We start from the raw sequence: 23,688 nt of genomic DNA on the forward strand, positions 1-23,688 counted from the left end.
ACAGCACTCCCAGACAGAATCAAATCCCGTAAGGAATTAGGGAGAAAATCCTTGACACAGAGGGCAGTTAGAAATTGGACTCTCTGCCACAAGGTGCAGTTGGGGCAAATAGCTTTGATACATTTAAGAAGGAGCTAGCGAAGAACGTGAAAGAGAAAGGTACAGAAAATATGTTGATGGGGTGAGGTGAAGAGGGGTGGATGGAGGCTCGAGTGGAGCGTACACAGCAACATCTACCTGTCAGGCAGAATGGTCAGTTTCAGTGCTATAAATCCTATGTAATTCGGTGTCAAATCCTGATTATATATAAACTGGGAACACCAGACCCTCAATCAAAGGGCCAAAAGTGGGAAAGGACTCTACTCCTCAGCAACAACTACCCTCACCTTGATGAGTTCGAGAATTGAAAACCTTGCAATTATTTCAATGTCTGGTGTAAAGTATAAATTTAAATGAATCATTTTTTAAGATATCCCCTGTAGACACTGACTGAAGGATTGTTCTTGTCTTTCATTTAACTCTTTGGTGCCTAGTAGTGTCTCACTATTCACTTTGGACATTAAAGGGGTACTGTCATCACACAGCAGTAGTGTAAGTGGATATTTTCTTTCTAGCAAGCAGTGTCCTGGAAACAAGCGATATAACCATTTAATTTGGAATATAAACAGGATAGCTATGTGCTTCACAAAATCAACCACTTGCTGTTGTCTTTCGATCTATTTTTTTCTTGCAGGATGTGGAGGATTCCATGAAGGATAATTTCTGAATAAACACCCTCAAGTGATACACAATGCTGATGGAATAAATACTTTAAACCACAAACAGAGTGGGGAAGTGACATTTCCTTGGGCCACCAGCCTTTGGCTGCTGCTTCACTCCCAGACTGACCCAGTGAAACAGCTTTTCCCCCACTACAGGCCAAACATGACTTTGATCATTGGTGGTGTTGCCAACTCTCCTGCCATTAAAGCTTAATCTACAGGGCATTGAATCCCAGGGAGAACAAATAATTGGGGCATTAAACAAATGGTGTCCTTTCTTTGAACAGATTTGCTTATTGGCTATAAAAATATTGGAGTTGGGGAGGGAGTGGGGAAAAGCTGCTTCACTGGGTCAGGCAGTTGGAAATAGAAAGTCAATGCAATGCAATATATCTAAGTAGAGTTAGTTACCCTAATCACAGATAGGCTATTTTATGCAGCTAGTCATAAGGGTGCCCTTTTTATTTTAAAATACACCATTCTTGAACTTAAGTCATTGAGTTGTGTTCTATTCTGAGGCACCGTGTTGCACAGTAACAACTCACAGGTACAAGTGCTCTATTCCTCAGGGTGTCTAATGTGCACAAGTGTGTTGACAATTTGCACTTGTGAATATAATAAGTCGGGCTTATCTGGCACAGTTCCGCCCAAGGTCCCTCCCAAATAGGTGTCAGCACATTGGTAAAATATGCATGGGATTAAGGACATCAAAGGTAAGCATTATTTTTACCTGGGACACACTTTGTATACTCTCCAGAGTGTTTGGAAAAGTAAACTTGGCCCTCTTGGAAGCAGAGACAGGGTTATAATGAGGAATAAGGAAATGACAGATATTAAACAAATATTTCCCGGCCATGTTCACAGTGGAAGACACAAAAATCATACCAGAAATAGTGGGGAACTAAGGGTCTAATGAGACTGAGGAACTTTAAGTATTAACATTAGTAATGAAATAGTATTGGAGAAATGAATGGGACTAAAAGCCCACAAATCTTCTGGACCTGATGGCTTACAGCCTAGGGTTTTAAAAGAGAAGGCTAGAGATAGTGCTTGCATTGGTTTTCATCTTCCAAAATTCTTTAGATTCTAGAGTCCTCTCCAGGGATTGGAAGGTAACAAATGTAACCCCACTGTTTTTAGACAGGAAGGACAGAATGCAGGAACTAGAGATCAGTTAGCCTGACATTAGTCATTGGGAAACTAGTAGAATCTATTATTGGGATATTATTATTAGTGGTAACAAAGTACCTAGAAAATCATGAAATGATTAGCCAGTACACCTTTTTCTGAAAGGGAAATTGTATTCAACAAGTCTATTACATTTTTGAGAGTGTAACTAGCAGGACAGATAAGGAGGAAATCCTAGCATCTATAAGGGGAACCTGGATGACATTTGGATTTTCAAAAGGCATTCAACTAGAGGCTGCTATTCAAGATTAGGGCTCATGGGACTGGAGTTAATATATTAGCATGGACTGAGGATAGGTTAACAGAGTAAGAATAAGTGGATCATCTCCAAGTTAGCAGTAATGCTAGTTGTAATGAGTTAGATAATGCAAAGATCCATGGTTGGGTCTAAGCTATTTAGAGTTGGTATGAATGACTTGGATGAGGGGGCTGAGATATCCAAGTTTGCTGAGGAGTCAAATCTAGGTGGGAAAGTTAGTTGTGAAGAGGCGCAGAGGCAGCAACGGAATACAAATGAATTAAGTGAGTGGGCAAGAGCTGGGAGATGGAGTATTGTGTGGGAAAGTGTGAATTGTCCATTTTATCCATTGGTAAGAAGAATAGAAAAGCAGAACTTTTTTAAAAACATGAGTTGGTATTCAGCAGGATTTGTCCTTGGGCATGGTTCACAGAAAGTTAACAGACATGTGTGGCAAGCAATTAGGGGAAAGCAAATGGTACAATAGCTTTTATTGCAAGGATGTTGGGGTATAAGAGTAAGGAAGTCCTGTTGCAATTATATAGGGTTTTGGTAAGATGTTACCTGGAGTACTGTGTAAAGTTTTGGTCTCCTCTCCCGAGGAAGGATATACTTGCCTTAAAACGTGTGCCAGGAAAGATCACTGTGGGACAAGCGGATTGTCCTATTAGGAGGGATTAAGTAAATTGGCCCTATATGCTCTGGAGTTTAGGAGAATGAGGGATGATCTCACTGAAACATTTAAAATTCTTAGAGGGTAACCAGGTAGATGCTAGGACGCTGGTTCCCCCAGCTGGGAAATCCAGAACAAGGGGGCATAGTCTCCAAATAAGGGGGCAGCCGTTTATGGCCGAGATAAAGATAAATTTCTTTACTCAGAGGGTTGAGAATCTTTGGAATTTTCTACTCCAGAAAGCTCTTGATGCTCAGTCATGAGTATACTCAAGGTTGAGGTCAATAGATTTTTGGGCACTTAGAGAATTAAGGGATATGGGGATAGGGCAGGCAAGTGGAGTTGACATAGATCAGTCATAATCTTACTGAATGGCAGAGCAGGCTTGCAGGATTGTATGGTCTACTCCTACTCTGTTTTTTATGCTTTTAAATATCATAAACAGTGAGAGGACAGTTGGGGAAGAAATTAAAAGCAAACAAATTTCTTTAACTTCCAGAGTGTTGCATTGAATTAATACAGCAATTGTTTGCTGCCTCATGCTCATTTAGTTTTCAAATTGGCATCAGTTTATTTAACACAGTGCTTTGTTTCATTTCTATCGAGTTGAATCCCTGGAGGGTGTTTTGTTTTGCTGAATTCATTGACTACATAAAGATGAGGCAAAGTGAAACATTTCCAAGCACTCCCGGGGGTAATGTGTCCACCCGGGTACCTCACGACATCCCAAAGTGCTTCACAACCGCTGAAATACTTTTAAAGTGTAGTCACTTCTGTAATGTGGGTAACACAGTAGTCACATTGTACACAGCAAGATCCCAGAAACAATACTGTGTTACAGGAGCTTAATGGCAGTTTCTCTTTTCCAGTGCCATGCTTTGAAAAGTTCTGCTACCAATGCTGAGATCATCCGGATTCTCTTAATACTCTCAAACCAACAGGACACAAAGCAAATCAAGCCCAGGCTCGGGCGAAATATTCCAGAACTCACTGGATTCTGGGAGGGTCCCAGTGGATTGGAAAACCACTAATGTGATGCCCCTGTTCAAGAAAGGAGGGAGGCAAAGCAGGAAACTATAGGCCAGTCAGCCTAACATCTGGCAACGGGAAAATGCTAGAGTCCATTATTAAGGAAATGTCAGGACATCTAGAAAAGCTTAATGCACTCAAACAGAGTCAACATGGTTTTGTGAAAGGAAAATCATGTTTGACAAATTTGCTAGAGTTCTTTGAGGATATAACAAGCAGAGTTGATAAAGGGGAACCGGTAGATGTAGTGTATTTGGATTTCCAGAAGGCATTCGATAAGATGCCACATAAAAGGTTATTGCACAAGATAGGAGCTCACAGTATTGGGAGTAATATATTAGCATGGATTGAGGATTGGTTAACACAGAAGACAGAGAGTCGGGATTAATGGCTCTTTTTCAGGTTGGAAAGACGTAACTAGTGGAGTGTCACAAGGATCAGTCCTAGGGCCTCAATTATTTACTATCTATATTACTGACTTGGAGGAGGGGGCAGAGTGCAATGTATCCAAATTTGCTAATGATACAAAAATAGGTGGGAGGGCATGTGGTGATGAGGGCATAAGGAATCTGCAAGGGGATATAGGCTGGTTGAGTGAGTAGGCAAAAACTTGGCAGGTGAAGTTTGATGTAGGAAAGTGTGAGGTCATGCACTTTGGTAGGAAGAATCAAAAGGCAGACTATTATTTACATGGAGAGAGACTCCAAAAAAGTGCAGCACAGAGGGATCTGGGCGTTCTTGTGCATGAAACACAAAAAGTTAGCATGGAGGTACAGCAAGTAATTAAGAAGGCAAATGGAATTTTGGCCTGTATTGCTTGGGGTTTAAAAATAGGGAAGCCTTGTTGCAACTGGTATTGGTGAGGCCACACCTGGAGTACTATGTACAGGTTTGGCGCCCGTATTTAAGAAAGGATATACTGGCATTGGAGGCAGTTCAAAAGAGATTCACTAGGCTGCTTTCTGAGATGAAGGGATTGACTTATCAAGAATGGCTAAACAGCTTAGACCTTTATTCATTGGAGTTTAGAAGAAAGGGGTGATCTCATTGAAACGTACAAGATTCTGAGGGGGCTTGACAGGGTATATGTTGAGATGATGTTTGCACTAATGGGGGAACCTCGAACTAGGGGGCATAGTTACAGAATAAGAGGAAACTCATTTAAAACTGAGATGCAAAGGAATTTCTTCTCTCAGAGGTAGTGAATGTCTGGAATTCTCTACCCCAGAGAGTTGTGGAGGCTGGATCACTGAAAGTATTTAAAGAGGGGGTCGGTAGATTTTTGAACTATTGGGGAGCTGAGGATCTATGAGGAGCTGGCACAAAAGAGGAGTTGAGGCAGATCAGCCATGATCTTATTGAATGGCGGGGCAGATTGAGGGGCTGAATGGCCTACTCCTGCTCTTATTTCTTATGTTTTTATGCAATGTTGCTCTTGTTGCCACCACTTGATGTTGGCAGGAAAAACTCATCTCACTCTCTCTGCATACATTACTATGTGCAAAAATTCATGGATACTAAACTGTGTTTTCCCACTGTGCTGCTGCAGTGGTATTTGAAGACACTGTGTTTTTCCTTAGCCCTGTCTATCTGGGTTAAAAAGTGCAGAACAGCCTAAAATTAAGTATTAACCTTCCACACAGTGAGGGGTTCTGAATACTGAACATATGAGTCATCATCACAATTACAATTCTCCTCTATCAGACCCTCCTAAGGCTTAAAGAACTTCTCACTGTATGGCCATGATATAGGAACAAGGGAAGGTCATTTGGCTCCTTCAACCTGCTCCATAATTCAGTTAGATCATGGCTGATCTGTATCTCAACTCAATTTACTTGACTTTACTCCAGATCCATTGATAATGTGCTGCTATTGGAGGCAGTTCAAAAGAGATTCACTAGGCTGCTTTCTGAGATGAAGGGAATGTCAAGGGGCAATCTATTGATCTGTCTTGAAATCATACAGTCTTTCATGAGAACAGAGTTCTAGATTTCCACCATGCTGTGTGTGAATAAAGTGCTTCCTCATTTCACTCCTGAATGCCCAAGCTTTAATTTTAAAACTATGCCCTTCTGCTCTGGATTCTCCCACCAGAGGAAATGGTTTCTCGTATCAACTACATTGAATTTCTTGATCATTTTAAACACCTCAATTAGATTTTATTTTATTCATTCAAGGGATGTGGGCTTCGCTGGCTGGGCCAGCATTTATTCCCCATTCCTAATTGCCCTTGAGAAGCTGGTGGTGAACTGCCTTCTTGAACCACTGCAGTCCCTGTGGTGTAGGTACACCCACAGTGCTGTTAGGGAGGGAGTTCCAGGATTTGACCCAGTGACAGTGAAGGAATGCCGATATATTTCCAAGTCAGGATGAGTGACTTGGAGGGGAACTTCCAGGTGTCTGCTGCCCTTGTCATTCCAGATGATAGCGATCGTGGGTTTGGAAGGTGCTGTCAAAAGAGCCTTGGTGAATTCCTGCAGTGCATCTTGTAGATGATACACACTGCTGCTACTGTGTGTCAGTGGTGGAGGGAGTGAATGCTTAACATGGTGGATGGGTGCCAATCCAGTGGGCTGCTTCGTCCTGGATGGTGTCAAGTTTCTTCAGTGTTGTGGGAGCTGCACTCATCCAGGCAAGTGGAGAGCATTCCATCACATTCTTAACTTGTACCTTGTTAGACGGTGGGCAGGCTTTGGGGAGTCAGGAGGTGAGTTACTCACCGCAGGATTTCCAGCCTCTGACCTACTCTTGTAGCCACAGTATTTATATGGCTAGTCCAGTTCAGTTTCTGGTCAATGGTAACCTCCAGGATGTTGATAGTGGGGGATTTAGCGTTGGTAATGCTTTGAATGTCAAGGGGCAATGTTTAGATTCTCTCTTGTTGGAGATGGTCATTACCTGACACTTGTGGTGTTACTTCCAACTTATCAGCCCAAGCCTGGATATTGTCCAGGTCTTGCTGCATTTGGACATGGACTGCTTCAGCGTCTGAGGAGTCACGAATGGTGAACATTGTGCAATCATAAGCGAACCTCCCCACTTCTGACCCTATGTTGGAAGGAAGATCATTGATGAAGCAGCTGAAGATGGTTGGGCCTAGGACACTATCCTGTAGAACTCCTGCAGTGATGTCCTGGGGCTGAGATGACTGACATCCAACAACCACAACCATCTTCCTTTGTGCTCGGTATGACTCCAACCAACGGAGAGTTTTCCCCCTGATTCCCATTGATTCCAGTTTTGCTAGGGCTCCTTGATGCCACACTCGGTCAAATGCGACCTTACTGTCAAGGGCAGTCACTCTCACCTCACCTCGGGAATTCAGCTCTTCTGTCCATGTTTGAGCCAAGGCTGTAATGAGGTTAGGAGCTGAGTGGCCTTGACAGAACCCAAACTGAGCATCAGTGAGCAGGTTATGCTAAGTAAATGCTGCTTGATAGCACTGTTGATGACCCCTTCCATCACTTTAATGACGATCGAAAGTAGACTGATGGGACAGTAAGTGGCCAGGTTGGATTTGTCCTGTGTGGGACATACCTGGGCAGTTTTCCACATTGCTGGGTAGATACCAGTGTTGTAGCTGCATTGGAACAGCTTGGCTAGGGGCGCGACAAGTTCTGGAGCACAAGCCTTCATAGCTATTGCCGGAATATTGTTCAGGCCCATGGCCTTTGCAGTATCCAATGCCTTCAGACATTTCTTGATATCATGTGGAGTGAATTGAATTGGCTGAAGACTGGCATCTGTGAGGCTGGGGACCTCCGGAGGAGGCCAAGATGGATCATCCACTCAGCATTACTGGCTGAACATTGTAGCAAATGCTTCAGCCATTTCTTTTGCACTGATGTGCTGGGCTCCTCCATCATTGAGGATGGGGATATTTGTGGAACCTCCTCCTCCAGTGAGTTGTTTAATTGTCCACCACCATTCATGGCTAAATATGGCAGGACAGCAGAGCTTAGATCTGATCTGTTGGGTGTGGAATCACTTAACTCTGTCTATCAATTGCTGCTTATATTGTTTGGCGCACAAGTAATTCTGTATTGTAGCTTCACTAGGTTGACATCTCATTGTTAGGTATCCCTGATGCTGCTTTTGGGATGCCCTGCTGCACTCTTCATTGAACCAGGGTTGATCCCCTGGCTTGGTGGTAATGGTAGAGTGGGGGATATGTCAAGCCATGAGGTTACAGATTGTGGTTGAGTGTAATTCTGCTGCTGCTGATGGTTCACAACGCCTCATGGTTGGCCAGTTGAGTTGCTAGATCTATTCCAAATCTATCCCATTTAGCACGGTGGTGGGTATCCTCGATGTGAAGATAGGACTTCGTCTCTACAAGGACTGTGCAGTGGTCACCATTACCGACACTGTCATGGACAGATACATCTACAAAAGGTAGGTTGGTGAGGATGAGGTCAATTATGTTTTTCCTTCTTGTTGGTTCCCTCAACACCTGCCGCAGACCCAGTCTAGCAGCTATGTCGTTTAGGACTCAACCAGCTCAGTCAGTAGTGGTGCTACTGAGCCACTCTTGGTGATGGACATTGAAGTCTCCCACCTAGAGTACATTCTGCAACCTTTCCACCCTCAGTGCTTCCTCCAAGTGATGTTCAACATGGAGGAGCACTGATTCATCAGCTGAGCAGGGGCGGGGGGTGGGGTGCGGTACATGATAATCAGCAGGAGGTTTACTTGCCTATGTTCGTCACAATGCCATGAGACATTCTGGGTCTGGAGTCGATGTTGAGGACACCCAGGGCAACTCCCTTCCATGTACAACCACTGTGCCACCACCTCTGCTGGTTCTGTCCTGCTGGTGGGACAGGGCATACCCAGGGATAGTGATAGTGGTGTCTGGGGCATTATCTGTAAGGTATGATTCCATGAGGATGACCATGTCAAGCTGTAAGGCAGCTCTCCTAATTTTGGTACTAGCCCCCAGATGTTAGTAAGAATAACTTTGCAGGCTTGACAGGGCTGGGTTTGTCGTTTCCAGTGCCTAGGTTGATGCCTAGTGGTCAGTCTGGTTTCATTCCTTTTAGACTTTTTAGTGGTGTGATACAACTGAGTGGCTTGCTCGGCCATTTCAGAGAGGTCAACCACATTGTTGTGGGTCTGGAGTCACATGTGGGTCAGACCTTTCCCTGAAGGACATTAGTGATCCAGATGGGTTTTTATGACAATTGACATCTGGTCATCAAAAATTCTAGATTTTAACTGAATTCAAATTCCACCATTTGCCATTGTAGGATTCGAACTCGGGTCCCCAGAGCATTCCCTGGGTCTCTGGATTACTAGTCCAGACAATACCACCATGCCATTGCCCTTTAACCATCTAAACTGAGAGAATACAAGCCAGGTTCCTGCAATCTATACTTGCAATTTAACCCTCTAAACCCCAGTATCATTCTATCAGATAAGGCATTAACCTGTTTGCAATATAGAATTCCCATTAGGTTACCTTGACAACATGACTCCACCTCAATCTTGTATGAATGTGTACATTAATAAGAATGATATTTCCATTTCCTGCAGGCTACAGGCAGAGTTGAATGCCTCCCCCACTGCCACCACCACCCCCCAGACCCCCATCCCCTGCAGGCAAGTTCAGAGGGGGAACAGCATTTGATAGGGTGGGATGGTGCAGGATGGGGACTCCACCGCCTTCTCGCCTCTGTTGGAGTGCCATCTTTTGGGTGAGATGTCAAAATAAGGCCCCATCTATACCCTCAGATAACAATGCAAAGAAGAACAGAGGAGATCTGTTCAGGGTCCTGGCAAATAGAGATTTCTGCCTACCACATAATTGAACGACATCTTGTATGAATTTCAGTGCCTGTGCAATGCCAGGCTGTACGTCCCAATGATTGGCTGATTAAATCAAACAGCAAGTTCCTCTGGCTGTTTGTAATAAGCATAGTACAGGCTGTAATCAACAAGCTTGCAGAACCCAAAACAAAACGTCTACTGTTAGATGTGATTCCATGAGAGGGCAGCACTTGCTGAACAATCCTGAGTGTGCTAATCCTCCACCAACAATCATTTTAAGATAATCCGTCAGGCTCACAACATGGCTTATTTATGCTCGCTGGAAGTGACAAACATTCAAACACAGGGACCCATTCTCTGCAAATAAAAGGAATATGTTCAAGCCCTGTGTCTCCTTTGAATTAATTGGGAGCTTGGGGAGCCTATCGCTCCTCTTTGCTTTCTCCATGGAAATACCTTGGCCAATCAGAGTCAATTTGCCAAGTAATTAACACCCCTTTTCTTCTGTAATATAAATTGTTATGATCGTTCGAAATTTAGTATTCTTGCCTTTGCCCTGATCAGTGCAAGATGAAAAGCTTCTGCAACATCTCTCTTTTCAGCAATATTCAATTTCTGTACTATCAAGCAGACCAATTATTTTGGTGTTGTTTGTGGAACATTGATGTGCGTAAATTGGCTGCCCTGTTTCCTACAATGAGATCTCTAAGCTTAGCTGGATTCTAAGCAACAAATGTGACATGTGAAAAATCAGTAGCCTTCATTTTCAGTGATGGTGAATGGCAATTGTGCAGAAACCTGTTCCTTGCACCAACCTACTGCTCAAATGGAACAGGATGGGAAAAAGGAATGAGGAAATTATGGGGCATAATTAATTGCACAGCAATCATGTAGAGAAACTCGCACAACAGACTACAATCTGTCAGTCAAATCTTGCCACTAAAGACAAGCTGAAGCTATGCATTCCTCAACTTTACTATCTTGCTTGACCACAGCAAAGGAAATGAACTCTAGCCACCCTACTCCAAAGCAAAAACAAAAATAAAAATACTTGGAAAAATTTAGCAAGTCTGACAGCATCTGCGGAGAGGAACATAGTTAATGTTTAGAGTCCGTATGACTCTTCAACAGAACTAAGGAAAAATAGAAGAGGGGTGAAATATAAGCTGGTTTAAAGGGGGTGGGACAGGTAGAGCTGGATAGAGGGCCAGTGATAGGGGAGATTGCCAAAAGCTGTCATAGAAAAAAGCACAAAGAGGTGTTGACGATGGTGATATTAGCTAAGAAATGTGCTAATAGGTGACATTAAGGGTAGAAAGCAGGACAAGCAAGGTACAGATAGTGCTAGTGGGGGTGGGGTGGGGGGAAGGAATCAAAATAGGCTAAAAGGTAGAGATAAAACAATGGATGGAAGTACATTTAAAAATAATGGAAATAGGTGGGAAAAGAAAAATAGATATAAATTATTAGAAAAAAGGGAGATCGGAAAGGGGGTGGGGATGGAGGAGAGAGCTCATGATCTAAAGTTGTTGAACTCAGTATTCAGTCCGGAAGGTTGTAAAGTGCCTAGTCGGTGCTGTTCCTTCAGTTTGTGTCGAGCTTCACTGGAACCTTGCAGCAGGCCAAGGACGGACATGTGGGCATGAGAACAGGGTGGTGTGTTGAAATGACAAGTGACAGGGAGGTCTGGGTAATGCTTATGGACAGACCAAAGGTGTTCCACAAAGCGGTTACCCAGTCTGTGTTTGGTCTCTCCAATGTAGAGGAAACCGCATTGGGAGCAGCGAATGCAGTAGACTAAATTGAGGGAAGTGCAAGTGAAATGTTGCTTCACTTGAAAGGAGCGTTTGGGCCCTTGGATGGTGAGGAGGGGGTAAGTAAAGGGGCAGGTGTTGCACCTTCTGCGGTTGCATGGGAAGGTGCCGTGGGAGGGGGTTGAGGTGTAGGGGGTGATGGAGAAGTGGACCAGGGTGTCCCAGAGGGAACAATCCCTGCGGAATGCCGCCGGGGGGGGTGAAGGGAAGATGTGTTTGGTGGTGGCATCATGCTGGAGTTGGCGGAAATGGCGGAGAATGATCCTTTGAATGAGGAGGCTGGTGGGATGATAAGTGAGGAGAAGGGGGACCCTATCATGGTTCTGGGAGGGAGAGGAAGGTGTGAGGGTGGATGCGTGGGAGATGGGCCAGACACGGTTGAGAGCCCTATCAACCACCGTGGGTGGAAAACCTCGGTTAAGGAAGAAGGAAGACATGTCAGAGGAACTGTTTTTGAAAGTGGCATCATCAGAACAGATGCGACGGAGGTGAAGGAACTGAGAGAATGGGATGGAGTCCTTACAGGAAGCGGGGTGTGAGGAGCTGTAGTCAAGGTAGCTGTGGGAGTCGGTAGGCTTGTAATGGATATTGGTTATAGACTGTCCGCAGTTTTTTGCTTTTATCCTACTTCAAAGCAAGCCTGTTAAGCAGAGGCTAATTGTGAAAATCTGCAGACTACCACACTGAAGAAATATGCAGAAGAAGTGAGCAATTGGGATCAGAGAGTTCATTTACCACCTTCCAGCTTTAGTGAGTTAAAAAAAAATCAGGAGGGATAAAAGCAATAAACAGTATTAAATCAGCTTACTGTACAACCACAACACTGCAGTCAAGAATGGCATTGATCTGAGTATCAATCAATGCCTTCAAAGTACTCACTATACAAGGCCCTACCGATGACAATCACTTATCAGTGAAGTAGGATTGACTTTGTAAATCCCCCTACATTCCCTGGCAAAGACCCTTTGAGAAAATAACCATTCCATAAAATTGGCAACACTCCTAAACATGATCATGTGATGAACCAACTAGCCATAAGTACAAAAATAATAGTCCTCAAAACTACTCAAAATGCGGTGAACCCCCATCTCATCGCCTCTCCCAATCTGTGTATCCAGAGTGAAAATCTTCCAGCTGCACCCACTTTCTGTCTCATGACTTTCTGTTACCCTAGCTTTGACATCTCTCACAACACCCCATTCCAATTCCCCACCCCTTATAGATTTCTGAGATCACATTTAGATTAGGTCCTCCCCTATGTTTGATTTCTATCATGTGTTAATTAGGTGTAGTTGGGGATTTCACTGCCATACTTTCATTTCGAACTACACCAGTATCAACTTCAGCCAACAATGGTGGATTACAGTAGTGCTATGGTTATGTTATTGGATTAGTTCCACATAAGTGTGTACAAATCTCACCGTGGCGTTTTGAGAATTTGAACCTGGGTGTCACATTGGGTTCACTGATGTCCTTTAGGAAAGGGAACTTGCTGTCCTTAATCTGTCTGGCCTACAAGTGATGCCAGTCTGATGCACCCTCAGTACTGCCCTCGGAGCAAACTACTTAGTTGTATCAGATCATTATTATTGCAGTAATTCAAGAGGACCCAACACCACTGACTTTTTGGGCAACAAAAGATGGGCAATAAATGCCAGCAACAATTGCTGGTAATTTAGCTGTGCTGTGGTCTCTCTCCTATTCTGGGCCTTTCGCTATGCTTTATTTATGTGACTTGTAAGTCAATTCCGAAGAAACTCGGGATTGTGGTGCTTTAAGTATCCAATCAATGCTCATTATTTTATCAAGCATTAATTTATGATTTATCAATTTGCCATATCAATTACTGAACACTGACATACAGTTCAATGAGTTCTGACTATTGTTAGTACATATCAAATATTAACAGCCAAGTGTATCTAGTAATGACTGAATGATGGGAAGATTACCCAGTGTTGATTTAGTGATCTTCAAGGAACACTCGGTGGCTAAACACAGGGCTTTTTAAAATCCACGATCTGCAGACCTTAAAAGACAGTGCTAGGAACAATCAGCTAGAACTCAAGAGTTTGACGTCTAAATACAAAACTCTTCAGATACTCTTCAGCCAGGCATCAGAGGACAAACTTAATCTCAACATCTTTCTAGCCAGTGCTAACGTTTTTTATTGGCTGTGTCTGTCAATCACACCTAACGTTCTAGCTTAATCACAAGTTATGTTGACCACTCTGCTGTCTTATCTTCCACCCTCAGCTTAGTTACTTGAGAAACAGGAACTGATGCCAATGGCTGGCTGGAGGTGAATCAAATGAGCTTCAATAAAGATACATCAAAAATGGCTGTGACGGTTGATATTTCAGATTTGAACCAGACAACAGCCTTTCTCGATATCATTTTGAGGCCCATGGTTTTTTTTGTTACTCATACCTTACTTGACTTCTGCTGCCAAGTGGCAGCTGGGTAAATTTGGAGGCTTTCAGAAAGACATGTGGTATTTAGAAGTATTCAAATTTTCCGGCCAAGTTCTTAAATGATTAGGGCAAATAAAAATGGCATTTCAATTGATATAAGAACCACATTATTTAGCTCTGACCAACAAGAAGCAAATAGTTAAATGGGAGGAACCGCTCTCTAGAAAGAAGAGCTCAAACTCAACTTGCACAACCCATGGGCACCCAAAACAAATTCATTGTAAACAACACTCACAGCCATCAACTCCCTTAACACGCAAAACAATAACATTAAAGACAAAAACAGAATTACCTGGAAAAACTCAGCAGGTCTGGCCGCATCGGCTGAGAAGAAAAGAGTTGACGTTTTGAGTCCTCATGACCCTTCAACAGAACTAGGTGAATCCAAGGAGAGGGGTGAAATATCAGCTTATATTTCACCCCTCTCCTTGGATTCACCTAGTTCTGTTGAAGGGTCATGAGGACTCAAAACGTCAACTCTTTTCTTCGCCGCCGATGCTGCCAGACCTGCTGAGTTTTTCCAGGTAATTCTGTTTTTGTTTTGGATTTCCAGCATCCGCAGTTTTTTGTTTTTAATAACATTAAATCTGTGTCTCAGTTACCTATTGAAAAAAGTGTTGAGTAAACTAACAGCTATGGGAAGACAATACAGAAGCTCAGATCTCTGCAGTGTTATATGCTTTGCACTGGTGTTATGAAGCAACAGCTTGAAAGAAAACAAAGAAAGACTTGCATTTATATAGTGCCTTTCACAGCTAAGCACTTGCAAGCAGTTATTTACTCTTGAAGTGTAATCATTGTTATATGGGAAATGCAGCAGTCAATTCTGCACACAGCACAGACTAGATAGCCTAACATCGATTGTTGGAAAGTTACTAGAGTTTATAACAGAGGGCAGGATGATGGAGTACCTTTAAAATGTTCAGTTAATAAGAGAGAGCCACCTTGGATTTGTAAAGGATAGACCATGCTTGATGAAGAGGTGATTATGGTAGTTGACAGGGGGATCAGTCTGCATGTTATTTATCTTTATAAGGCATTCAGTAAAGTCCCTAATAAGATATTGCTTGCTAAAATTCAAGATTATGGAATTGAAGGCAAATTATGGACCTGGTTAGGTAACTGTCTGAATGGCAGGAAATAGAGTAGAGATGATGGGTGGATATTCTAAATGCCAGGATGTGACTAGTGATATCCCACGAGAATTTATATTGGGGCCCCAGTCATTCACTGTATTTATTAACAACTTAGAGGATGGGACAGAGAGCCACGCATCCAAGTTTGTCAAAGGTTGGTGGGATTTTAAGCAGTGTAGATGAAGGCATAAAATTGCAGAGAAATTGATAATTAAATGAATGGACAAAGATAGGGCAAATAGAATTCAGTGTCAACAAATGTGAGGTCATCCATTTTGGACCGAAACAAGATAGAACAGGGTACTCTCTAAATAGTGAAAAGCTGGACACAGTGGAGGTCCAAAGAGACTTAGAGTTCCAAGTCCACATATCATTAAAATGTCAGGAACAGTTACAGAAAATAATGAAAAATACTTGGCCTTTTCTCCAGGGGACTAGAATACAAGGGGCTTGAAGACACATGACAGTTATACAAAACCCTATTTATATAACACCTGGAGAACTGTGTTCACCTTAGGAAGGATATATCGGATATATTGACATTGGAGGGATCACAGCGTAGATTTACCAGAATGATAAATGGACCCCAAGGGTTGGATTTTCATCTTCAAGGTGGATAGCGGAAGTCAGGAAAATTCCTAGCTCGACACGCCCAACTCAGCAAAAAGTGCCCACAAAAGCAGGATTGTCAAAGTCAGGAGACGGAGGCAGTGGGCTGGAGTTGGGCTAGCCAACCCAGGAAAGAAATCGGAAACAGCCACAGGGACGGCTGACTGCAGAGGTAGGTTGTTTAAAAGGCCTGCCTCAGTGCTGTGGGACTTCATCCCAATTAAAATAAAAACAAAATGGCCCTTCAGCCCTCACCCCTCACACACCCTCACCCACCAACACACTCCCCATGCCACTTCATGTCTTCCACCCACCCTCTATGGCTCCTCATGCTCTTCATGCCAAACTATGGTATTCATTCACCCCTGTGGTCCCTCATACCCTCCATGCCAAGCTATGGCACTCCAACCACTCCACATGGCCCGTCAAGCCCCAAATTGACATGGATTGTGAATTGGTTAACTGACAGGGAACAGAGAATAGAAATAAATGGGTCTTTTTCTGAGAGGTAGTCAGTGACTAGTGGGGTACTGCAGGGATCAATGCTTGGGCCCCAGCTATCCACAATAATATATCAATCATTTGGATGAGGGAATCAAATGTATTATTTCCAAGTTTGCTGACGACACGAAACTAGGTAGGAATGTGAGTGGTGAGGAGGATGTTTAGAGGTTTCAAGGCAATTTAGACAAGTTGAGTGAGTGGGCAGATACATGGCAGATGCAATATATCGTGGATAAGTGTAAAGTTATCCACTTCGGTAGGAAAAACAGAATGGCAGACTATTATTTTAATGGTGATAGATTGGAAAACGTTGATATACGAAGGAACTTGGGTGTCATTATACACCAATCACTAAAAGCAAGCATGCAGGTGCAGCAAGCAGTTAAGAAGGTAACTGGTATGTTGGCCTTCAACGCGAGAGGACTTGAGTGCAGGAGCAAGGATGTGTTACTGCAGCTGTACAGGGCCTTGGTGAGACCACACCTGGAGTATTGTGTGCAGTTTTGGTCTCTTTATCTGAGAAAGGATGTACTTGCCATAGAGGGAGTACAACGAAGGTTCACCAGACTGATTCCTGGGATGATAGGATTGTCGCATAAGGAGAGATTCGGCCAGCTAGACCCATATTCACTGGAGTTTAGAAGAATGAGAGGGGATCTCATGGAAACTTATAAAATTCTGACAGGGCTGGACAGACTGGATGCAGGGATGATGTTTCCTGTGGTGAGAGGGTCCAGAACACAGGGTCACAATCTCAGGATACGGGGTAAGCCGTTTAGGACTGAGATGTGGAGAAGTTTGTTCACTCAGAGAGTGGTGAACATATGGAGTTCTCTACCACAGAAGGCTGTGGAGGCCAAGTCACTGAATATATTTAAGAAGGAAATAGACAGATTTCTAGACACTGAAGGCGACAAGGAGTATGGGCAGAGAGTGGGAGTATGGCGTTGAGTTAGAGGATCAGCCATCATCATATTGAATGGCGGAGCAGGCTCGAAGGGCCGAATGACCTACTCCTGTTCCTACATTGTATGTTTCTATGCCAATCTAATCTCGTCCACACATCCTCCATGGCCCCTCATTCCCCCCTATGGCACTCCACCATACCCACCCATGCCCCCTGATGGCCTCTATGCCAAGATATGTCCCTCCACCCACTCCTCATGTCACAAGCCCCCTATGCCGAGCAATGGGCACTTCCGCGCCCACTGACCCACTACACACTCTGTATAGGAATTCACCTTTTAAAAGGTCCCCTCATGCACACTAGGGTTCATGAATCCTCTGAAGGGCTGAGAACCATGGTTCTTGAATAACCTGGTCCGACTCCATGAAAGTTGCGGAAGAATAGGACATACCTATCTCCGCAATGGAGCTGGCCAAGTCGGGAGTGCCAGGTGTGGGCTTACCACCCTTTAAAGGCACTCCTGGAAATCGGACAGTCTGCGAATGGGGTCAGGAATCCCAGGATCAGGACCCACCCACCACCTTTAAAGGGCTCTCAAGTCATCCGGACTCAGTGAATACCCAGTCCCAAGGATTAAGTTGCTAGGAGAGATTTTTTTTAAATTCATTCATGGGATGTGGGCTTCGCTGGCTGGGCCAGCATTTATTGCCTATCCCTAGTTGCCCTTGAGAAGGTGGTGGTGACTTGCTTTCTTAAACTGCTGCAGTCCATGTTGTGCAGATACATTCACAGTGCTGTGAGGGAGTTCCAGGATTTTGACCCAGCAACAGTGAAGGAACGGTGATATATTTCCAAGTCAGGATGGTGAGTGACTTGGAGGAGAACCTCCAGGTGCTGGTGTTCCCGTTTATTTGTTGCCCTTGTCCTTCTAGATGGTAGTGGCCGTGGGTTTGGAAGGTGCTATCTAAGGAGCCTTGGTGAATTCCTGCTGTGCATCTTGTAGATGGTACACACTGCTGCTACTGTGCATTGGTGGTGGAGGGAGTGAATGTTTGTGGATGTGGTACCAATCAAGCAGACTGCTTTGTGCTGGACGGTGTCCAGCTTCTAGTGTTGAAGGAGCTGCACTCATCCAGGCAAGTGGAGAGTATTTCATCACATTCCTGACCTGTGCCTTGTAAGTGGCGGACAGGCTTTGGGGAGTCAGGAGGCAAGTTATTCATTGCACGATTCCTAGCCTCTGACCTGTTCTTGTAGCCACAGTATTTATAGGGCTAGTTCAGTTCAGATTCTGGTCAATGGTAACCCTCAGGATGTTTATAGTAGGGGATTCAGCGATGGTAATGCCATTGAACATCAAGGGGCGATGATTGGATTCTCTCTGGTTGGAAATGGTCATTGCCTGACACTTCTGTGGCGCAAATGTTACTTGCCACTTGTCAGCCCAAGCCTGGATATTGTCCAGGTCTTGCTGCATTTGGACATGGATATGCTTCAGTAGCTGAGGAGTTGTGAATGGTGCCGAACATTGTGCAATCATCAGCGAACATCCCCACTTCTGACCTTATGGTGGAAGGAAGGTCATTGATGAAGCAGCTGAAGATGGTTGGGCCGAGGACACTACCTTGTGGAACTCCTGCGGGAGCTGAGATGACTGACCTCCAACAACCACAACTATCTTCCTTTGTGCTAGGTATGACTCCAACCAGCAGAGAGCTTTCCCTGATTCCCATTGACTCCAATTTTGCTAGGGTTCCTTGATGCCACACTTGGTCAAATGCTGCCTTGATGTCAAGGGCAGTCATTCTCACCTCACCTCAGGAGTTCAGCTCTTTTGTCCATGTTTGAACCAAGGCTGTAACCATGGTTAGGAGCTAAGTGGCCCTGGCGGAATCCAAACTGTGCATCAATGAGCAGTTGTTGCTAAGCAAGTGTCACTTGATAGCACTGTTGATGACCCCTTCCATTACTTTACTGATGATGGAGAGTAGACTGATGGGGCGGTAATTGGTTAGCTTGGATTTGTCCAGCTTTTTGTGTACAGGACATATATGGGTAGATGCCAGTATTGTAGCTGTATTGGAATAGTTTGGCTAGGGGCGTGGCAAGTTCTGGAGCACAAGTCTTCAGTACTTTTGCCGGAATATTGTCAGGGCCCATAGCTGTTGCACTATCCAGTGTTTTCAGCCATTTCTTGGTATCATGTGGAACAAATCCAACCTGGCCAATTACCGCCTAACTCTCAGTCATCAGTAAAGTGATGGAAGGGGTCATCAACACTGCTATCAAGTTGCACTTGCTTCGCAATAACCTGCTCACTGACGCCAATTTGGATTCTGCCAGGATCACTCAGCTCTTGAACTCATTGCAGGTTCAACTATGGACAAAGGAGCTGAACTCCCAAGGTGAGGTGAGAGTGACTGCCCTTGACATCAAGGGCATTTGACCGAGTGTGGCATCAAGGAGCCCTAGCAAAACTACAGTCAATGGAATCGGGGGAAAACTCTCCACTGGTTGGAGTATTTTCTAGCACAAAGGAAGATGGTTGTGACTGGTGGAGATCAATCATCACAGCTCCAGGACATCACTGCAAGAGTTCCTCAGGATAGTGTTCTCGGCCCTACCATCTTAAGCTACTTCAAGAATGACCCTCCTTCCATCATAGGATCAGAAGTGGGGATGTTTGCTGATGATTGCACAACGTTCAGCACTAGTTGCGATTCCTCAGATATTGAAGCAGTCCATGTCCAAATGCAGCAGGACTTGGACAAAATCCAGGCTTGGGCAAAAAATTGCTAAATAACATTTACATCACACAAGTGCCAGGCAATGACCATCTCCAAAAAGAGAGAATCCAACCATCGCCCCTTGACATTCAATGGCATTACCATCACTGAATCCCCCACTACTAACATCCTGGGGCTTACCATTGACCAAAAACTGAACTGGATTAGCCATATAAATACTGTGGCTACAAGAGCAGGTCAGAGGCCAGGAAGCCTGCAACGAGTAACTCAACTCCTGACTCCCCAAAGCCTGTCCACCATCTAAAAGGCACAAGTAAGGAGTGTGATGGAATACTCCCCACTTGCCTGAATGAGTGCAGCTCCAACAACACTCAAGAAGCTTGACACCATCCAGCACAAAGCAGCCCGCTTGGTTGGCAACACATCCATAGATATTCACTCCCTCCGCCACTGACGCACAGTAGCAGCAGTGTGTACCATCTACAAGATGCACTGAAGGAACTCACCAAGGCTCCTTAGACAGCACCTTCCAAACCCACGACCACCACCATCTAGAAGGACTAGGGCAGCAGACACCTGGGAACACCACCACCTGGAAGTGCCCCCCCCAAATCACTCACCATCCTGACTTGGAAATATATTGCTGTTCCTCCACTGTCGCTGGGTCAAAATCCTGGAGCTCCCTCCCTAACAGCACTGAGGGTGTACCTACACCACATGGACTGCAGCGGCTCAAGAAGGCAACTCACCACCACCTTCTCAAGGGCAATTAGGGATGGGCAATAAATGCTGGCCAGCCAGTGACACCCACATCCCGTGAATGAATGAAAAAAATACATTTCTGCAAACGGCAGATGATGCTAGATCAATTGTTAATTTTAAACCTTAAATTGATACATTTTTGTTAACCAAAGATATTAAGGGATATGGGGCAATGGCAGGTATATGAAGTTAGGTCACAGCTCAACCACGATCTCATTATAGATGGAACAGACTCGAAGGGCTGAATGGCCTTCTCCTGTTCCTATGATCTTATGGCAAAGCTTTTCAACCAATACATCATTTGTATCCAATCATGGATATAATCAAACCTCATCAATCTAGAGATGAAATGAGCAGTTACACCAGATTGACACCTCAGTGCAGTACTAAGGGAGGGCTGCACAGTCAAAAGCCAATTTTTAGATAAGACATTAAGCTGAGAGCTTGTGGATGTTAAAAAATTCCTTGCCACTATTTCCAATATTTAATTCTCAACTAAACCACAACAGAAAGATTATCTGGTCACTATTGAATTGCTGTATGTAGGACTGAGCTTAATTTGGCTGCTGTGTTCATATATTACCACAGTGATGACTACTTCAAAACTACATAGCCATCTACAAAGCTCCTTGGGATGACCTGAGGTCACAAAAGGGACTATGTACATGCAACTTATCTTTTTAGAAGCACCCACAAGATGAATGTTAGGTTGATTCCTTCTGTTTGTGTTGATTGACAGAGATATGTTAGCCTGGGAACCAGCAGGACACTTCTCTTCCCTGGATAGAGATGTGGAATCTTTTCAACATCCACATCAGCTGTCGGAAGAGGCAGATAACTCCTCCATTTAGCATCTTATGTGAAGGGTGGGATCTCTGATAATGTGTTTTTTTTTGCAAAAATATACTTTATTCATAAATCTTCAAAAACATTTCGAAACTTTTTAAATCACCATTACAAAAATACAAAGGTTCAACTTTTACAAACTGAAAACACAAGGTGCTTCAGAAAAAACAATGAAAATTTCAATCATTGGCAGACATAAATTTTAATCTGTACAGACTGAGGGGCTCTTTACAGTTCCCAGCCCCCCCAGTGCACTGTGGCAGCAAGGTCTTAGGCAGCGACCCTTCCCCATTGCGCCTTTGCAGCGGCTGCCCCAAGCTTAACTGTGTCCCTCAGCACGTAGTCCTGGACCTTGGAAAGTGCTAGTCCGCTACACTCGGTCGGGGACAACTCTGCGCTGGAAAACCAACAAGTTTCGGACAGACCAAAGAGCGTCTTTCACCGAGTTGATGATCCTCCAGCTGCAGTTGATGTTTGTCTCGGTGTGTGTCCCTGGGAACAGCCCGTAGAGCACAGAGTCCTCTGTCACAGAACTGCTCGGGATGAACATCGACAGCAACCACTGCATCCCTCTCCAGACCTTCTTTGCAAAGACACAATCTACAAGGAGGTGAACAATGGTCTCTTCCCCACCACAGCCACCGCGAGGGCAACGTGCAGAGGGGGTGAGACTCCTGGCGTGTAGGAAGGATCTTACAGGGAGGGCCTTTCTCACCACCAGCCAAGCTACATCTTGGTGTTTGTTGGAAAGTTCTGGTGATGAGGCATTCTGCCAAATGACTTTGTCAGTCTACTCAGGGAACCATCCCACAGGATCCACCCTCTCCTTTTCCCTCAGGGCCTTTAAGATGTTACGTGCCGACCACTGCCTGACGGACTTGTGGTCGAAGGTGTTTCTCTGCATAAATTTTCCCACAAGGGACAGGTGGTACGGCACGGTCCAAATACTTGGAGCATTCCGCGCCATCATGGCCAGACCCATCCTTCGCAACACCGGGGACAGGTAGAACCTCAGCATGTAGTGACACTTGGTGTTTGCATACTGAGGGTCTACGCACCGCTTGATGCAGCCGCACACAAAGGTGGCCATCAGTATGAGGGCGATGTTGGGCACGTTTTTTCCCCCTTTATCTAGAGGCTTGTACATCGTGTCCCTGCAGACACTATCCATTTTCGACCTCCAGATAAAGCGGAAGATGGCTCGGGTGATTGCCACCACACAGGAGTGTGGAATGGGCCAGACCTGCGCCACGTACAGCAACAGCGAGAGTGCCTCACACCTGATGACCAGGTTCTTACCCGCAATGGAGAGGGAGCGTCGCTCCCACATGCCCAGTTTCCTTTTTACGATAGACACTCGCTCATTCCAGTTTCTAACACATGCCCTGGTCCCTCCGAACCATATTCCCAGCACCTTCAGGCCATCTCTGGGATCTCTGATAATGTGTCACTGTCTTCAGACTTCACCGGATTGTCAGCCTAGTTTGTGTTCTCAAGTCCTAAATGGGACTTGAAGCCACAAACTTCACATTCAGGTGAGAGTGCTTCCTGCTGGGCCAAAGCAACACTAAAATAAAACTGACTAACAATTCCAAATTGACAGAACTGATCATCCTTTGCTTTGTTTAAAGGGGACGGAGATGCTACAGTTTAAAATTTAAGAGCAAGGTTTATTTATGCATTTACATTTAATTTTATTCATTCTCACATGGCAAGGCCATATTTATTGTCCTTCCCTAACTGCCTTGGGGCTCTTTCTTTCTTAACCAAGTGGTCAGATACAACTGAATGGCTTACTAGGTCACTGCAAGATAACATTCAATCATATTGGCTAGGATTTTACATTGGAGGCAAAGTCCCCATGTCTCTGACATAAATGCTGGGTGTGAGCCCGCCCCCACTTGGCTGGCACCCCCATCCTGCAGTCCTTTAACAGCCATCAAGCTATTAAATGGCGTGAGGTGAAACTTCCACACCAACCTGGGAAGGAAGTCCACCTCAGTGTGCCATCAGCCAATCAAATGGCTAGAAATTCTCAGGTCCCAGCAGTGCCACTGGGAGCAGTGGCCATTGCTGGGACCGCATCCAGTCCACAAGGGCACTCGTCAATGGAGCTGGACACGAAGGTTAGTCAACAAAGCGGACAGTGTGTAGAGTTGGGGGAGGAAGGGGATGGGGGAGGGGATATGTGGGGGTGGGAAGACTTCGTGGGCGGCCTCCAATCCCCTGAGGGA

The 23,688-nt window shown here is 44.6% G+C and overlaps 1 protein-coding gene across 1 annotated transcript in view; it reads right to left on the reverse strand.

Annotated features, from left to right (window-relative positions):
- Positions 1 to 23,688, reverse strand: part of atp2a3 (ATPase sarcoplasmic/endoplasmic reticulum Ca2+ transporting 3) — a 255,948-nt gene that overhangs the window by 110,167 nt on the left and 122,093 nt on the right. The gene's annotated exons all lie outside the window — the stretch shown is intronic.

This window comes from Carcharodon carcharias, chromosome 10, assembly GCF_017639515.1.
Source record: "Carcharodon carcharias isolate sCarCar2 chromosome 10, sCarCar2.pri, whole genome shotgun sequence".
NCBI classification, from domain to species: Eukaryota; Metazoa; Chordata; class Chondrichthyes; order Lamniformes; family Lamnidae; genus Carcharodon; species Carcharodon carcharias.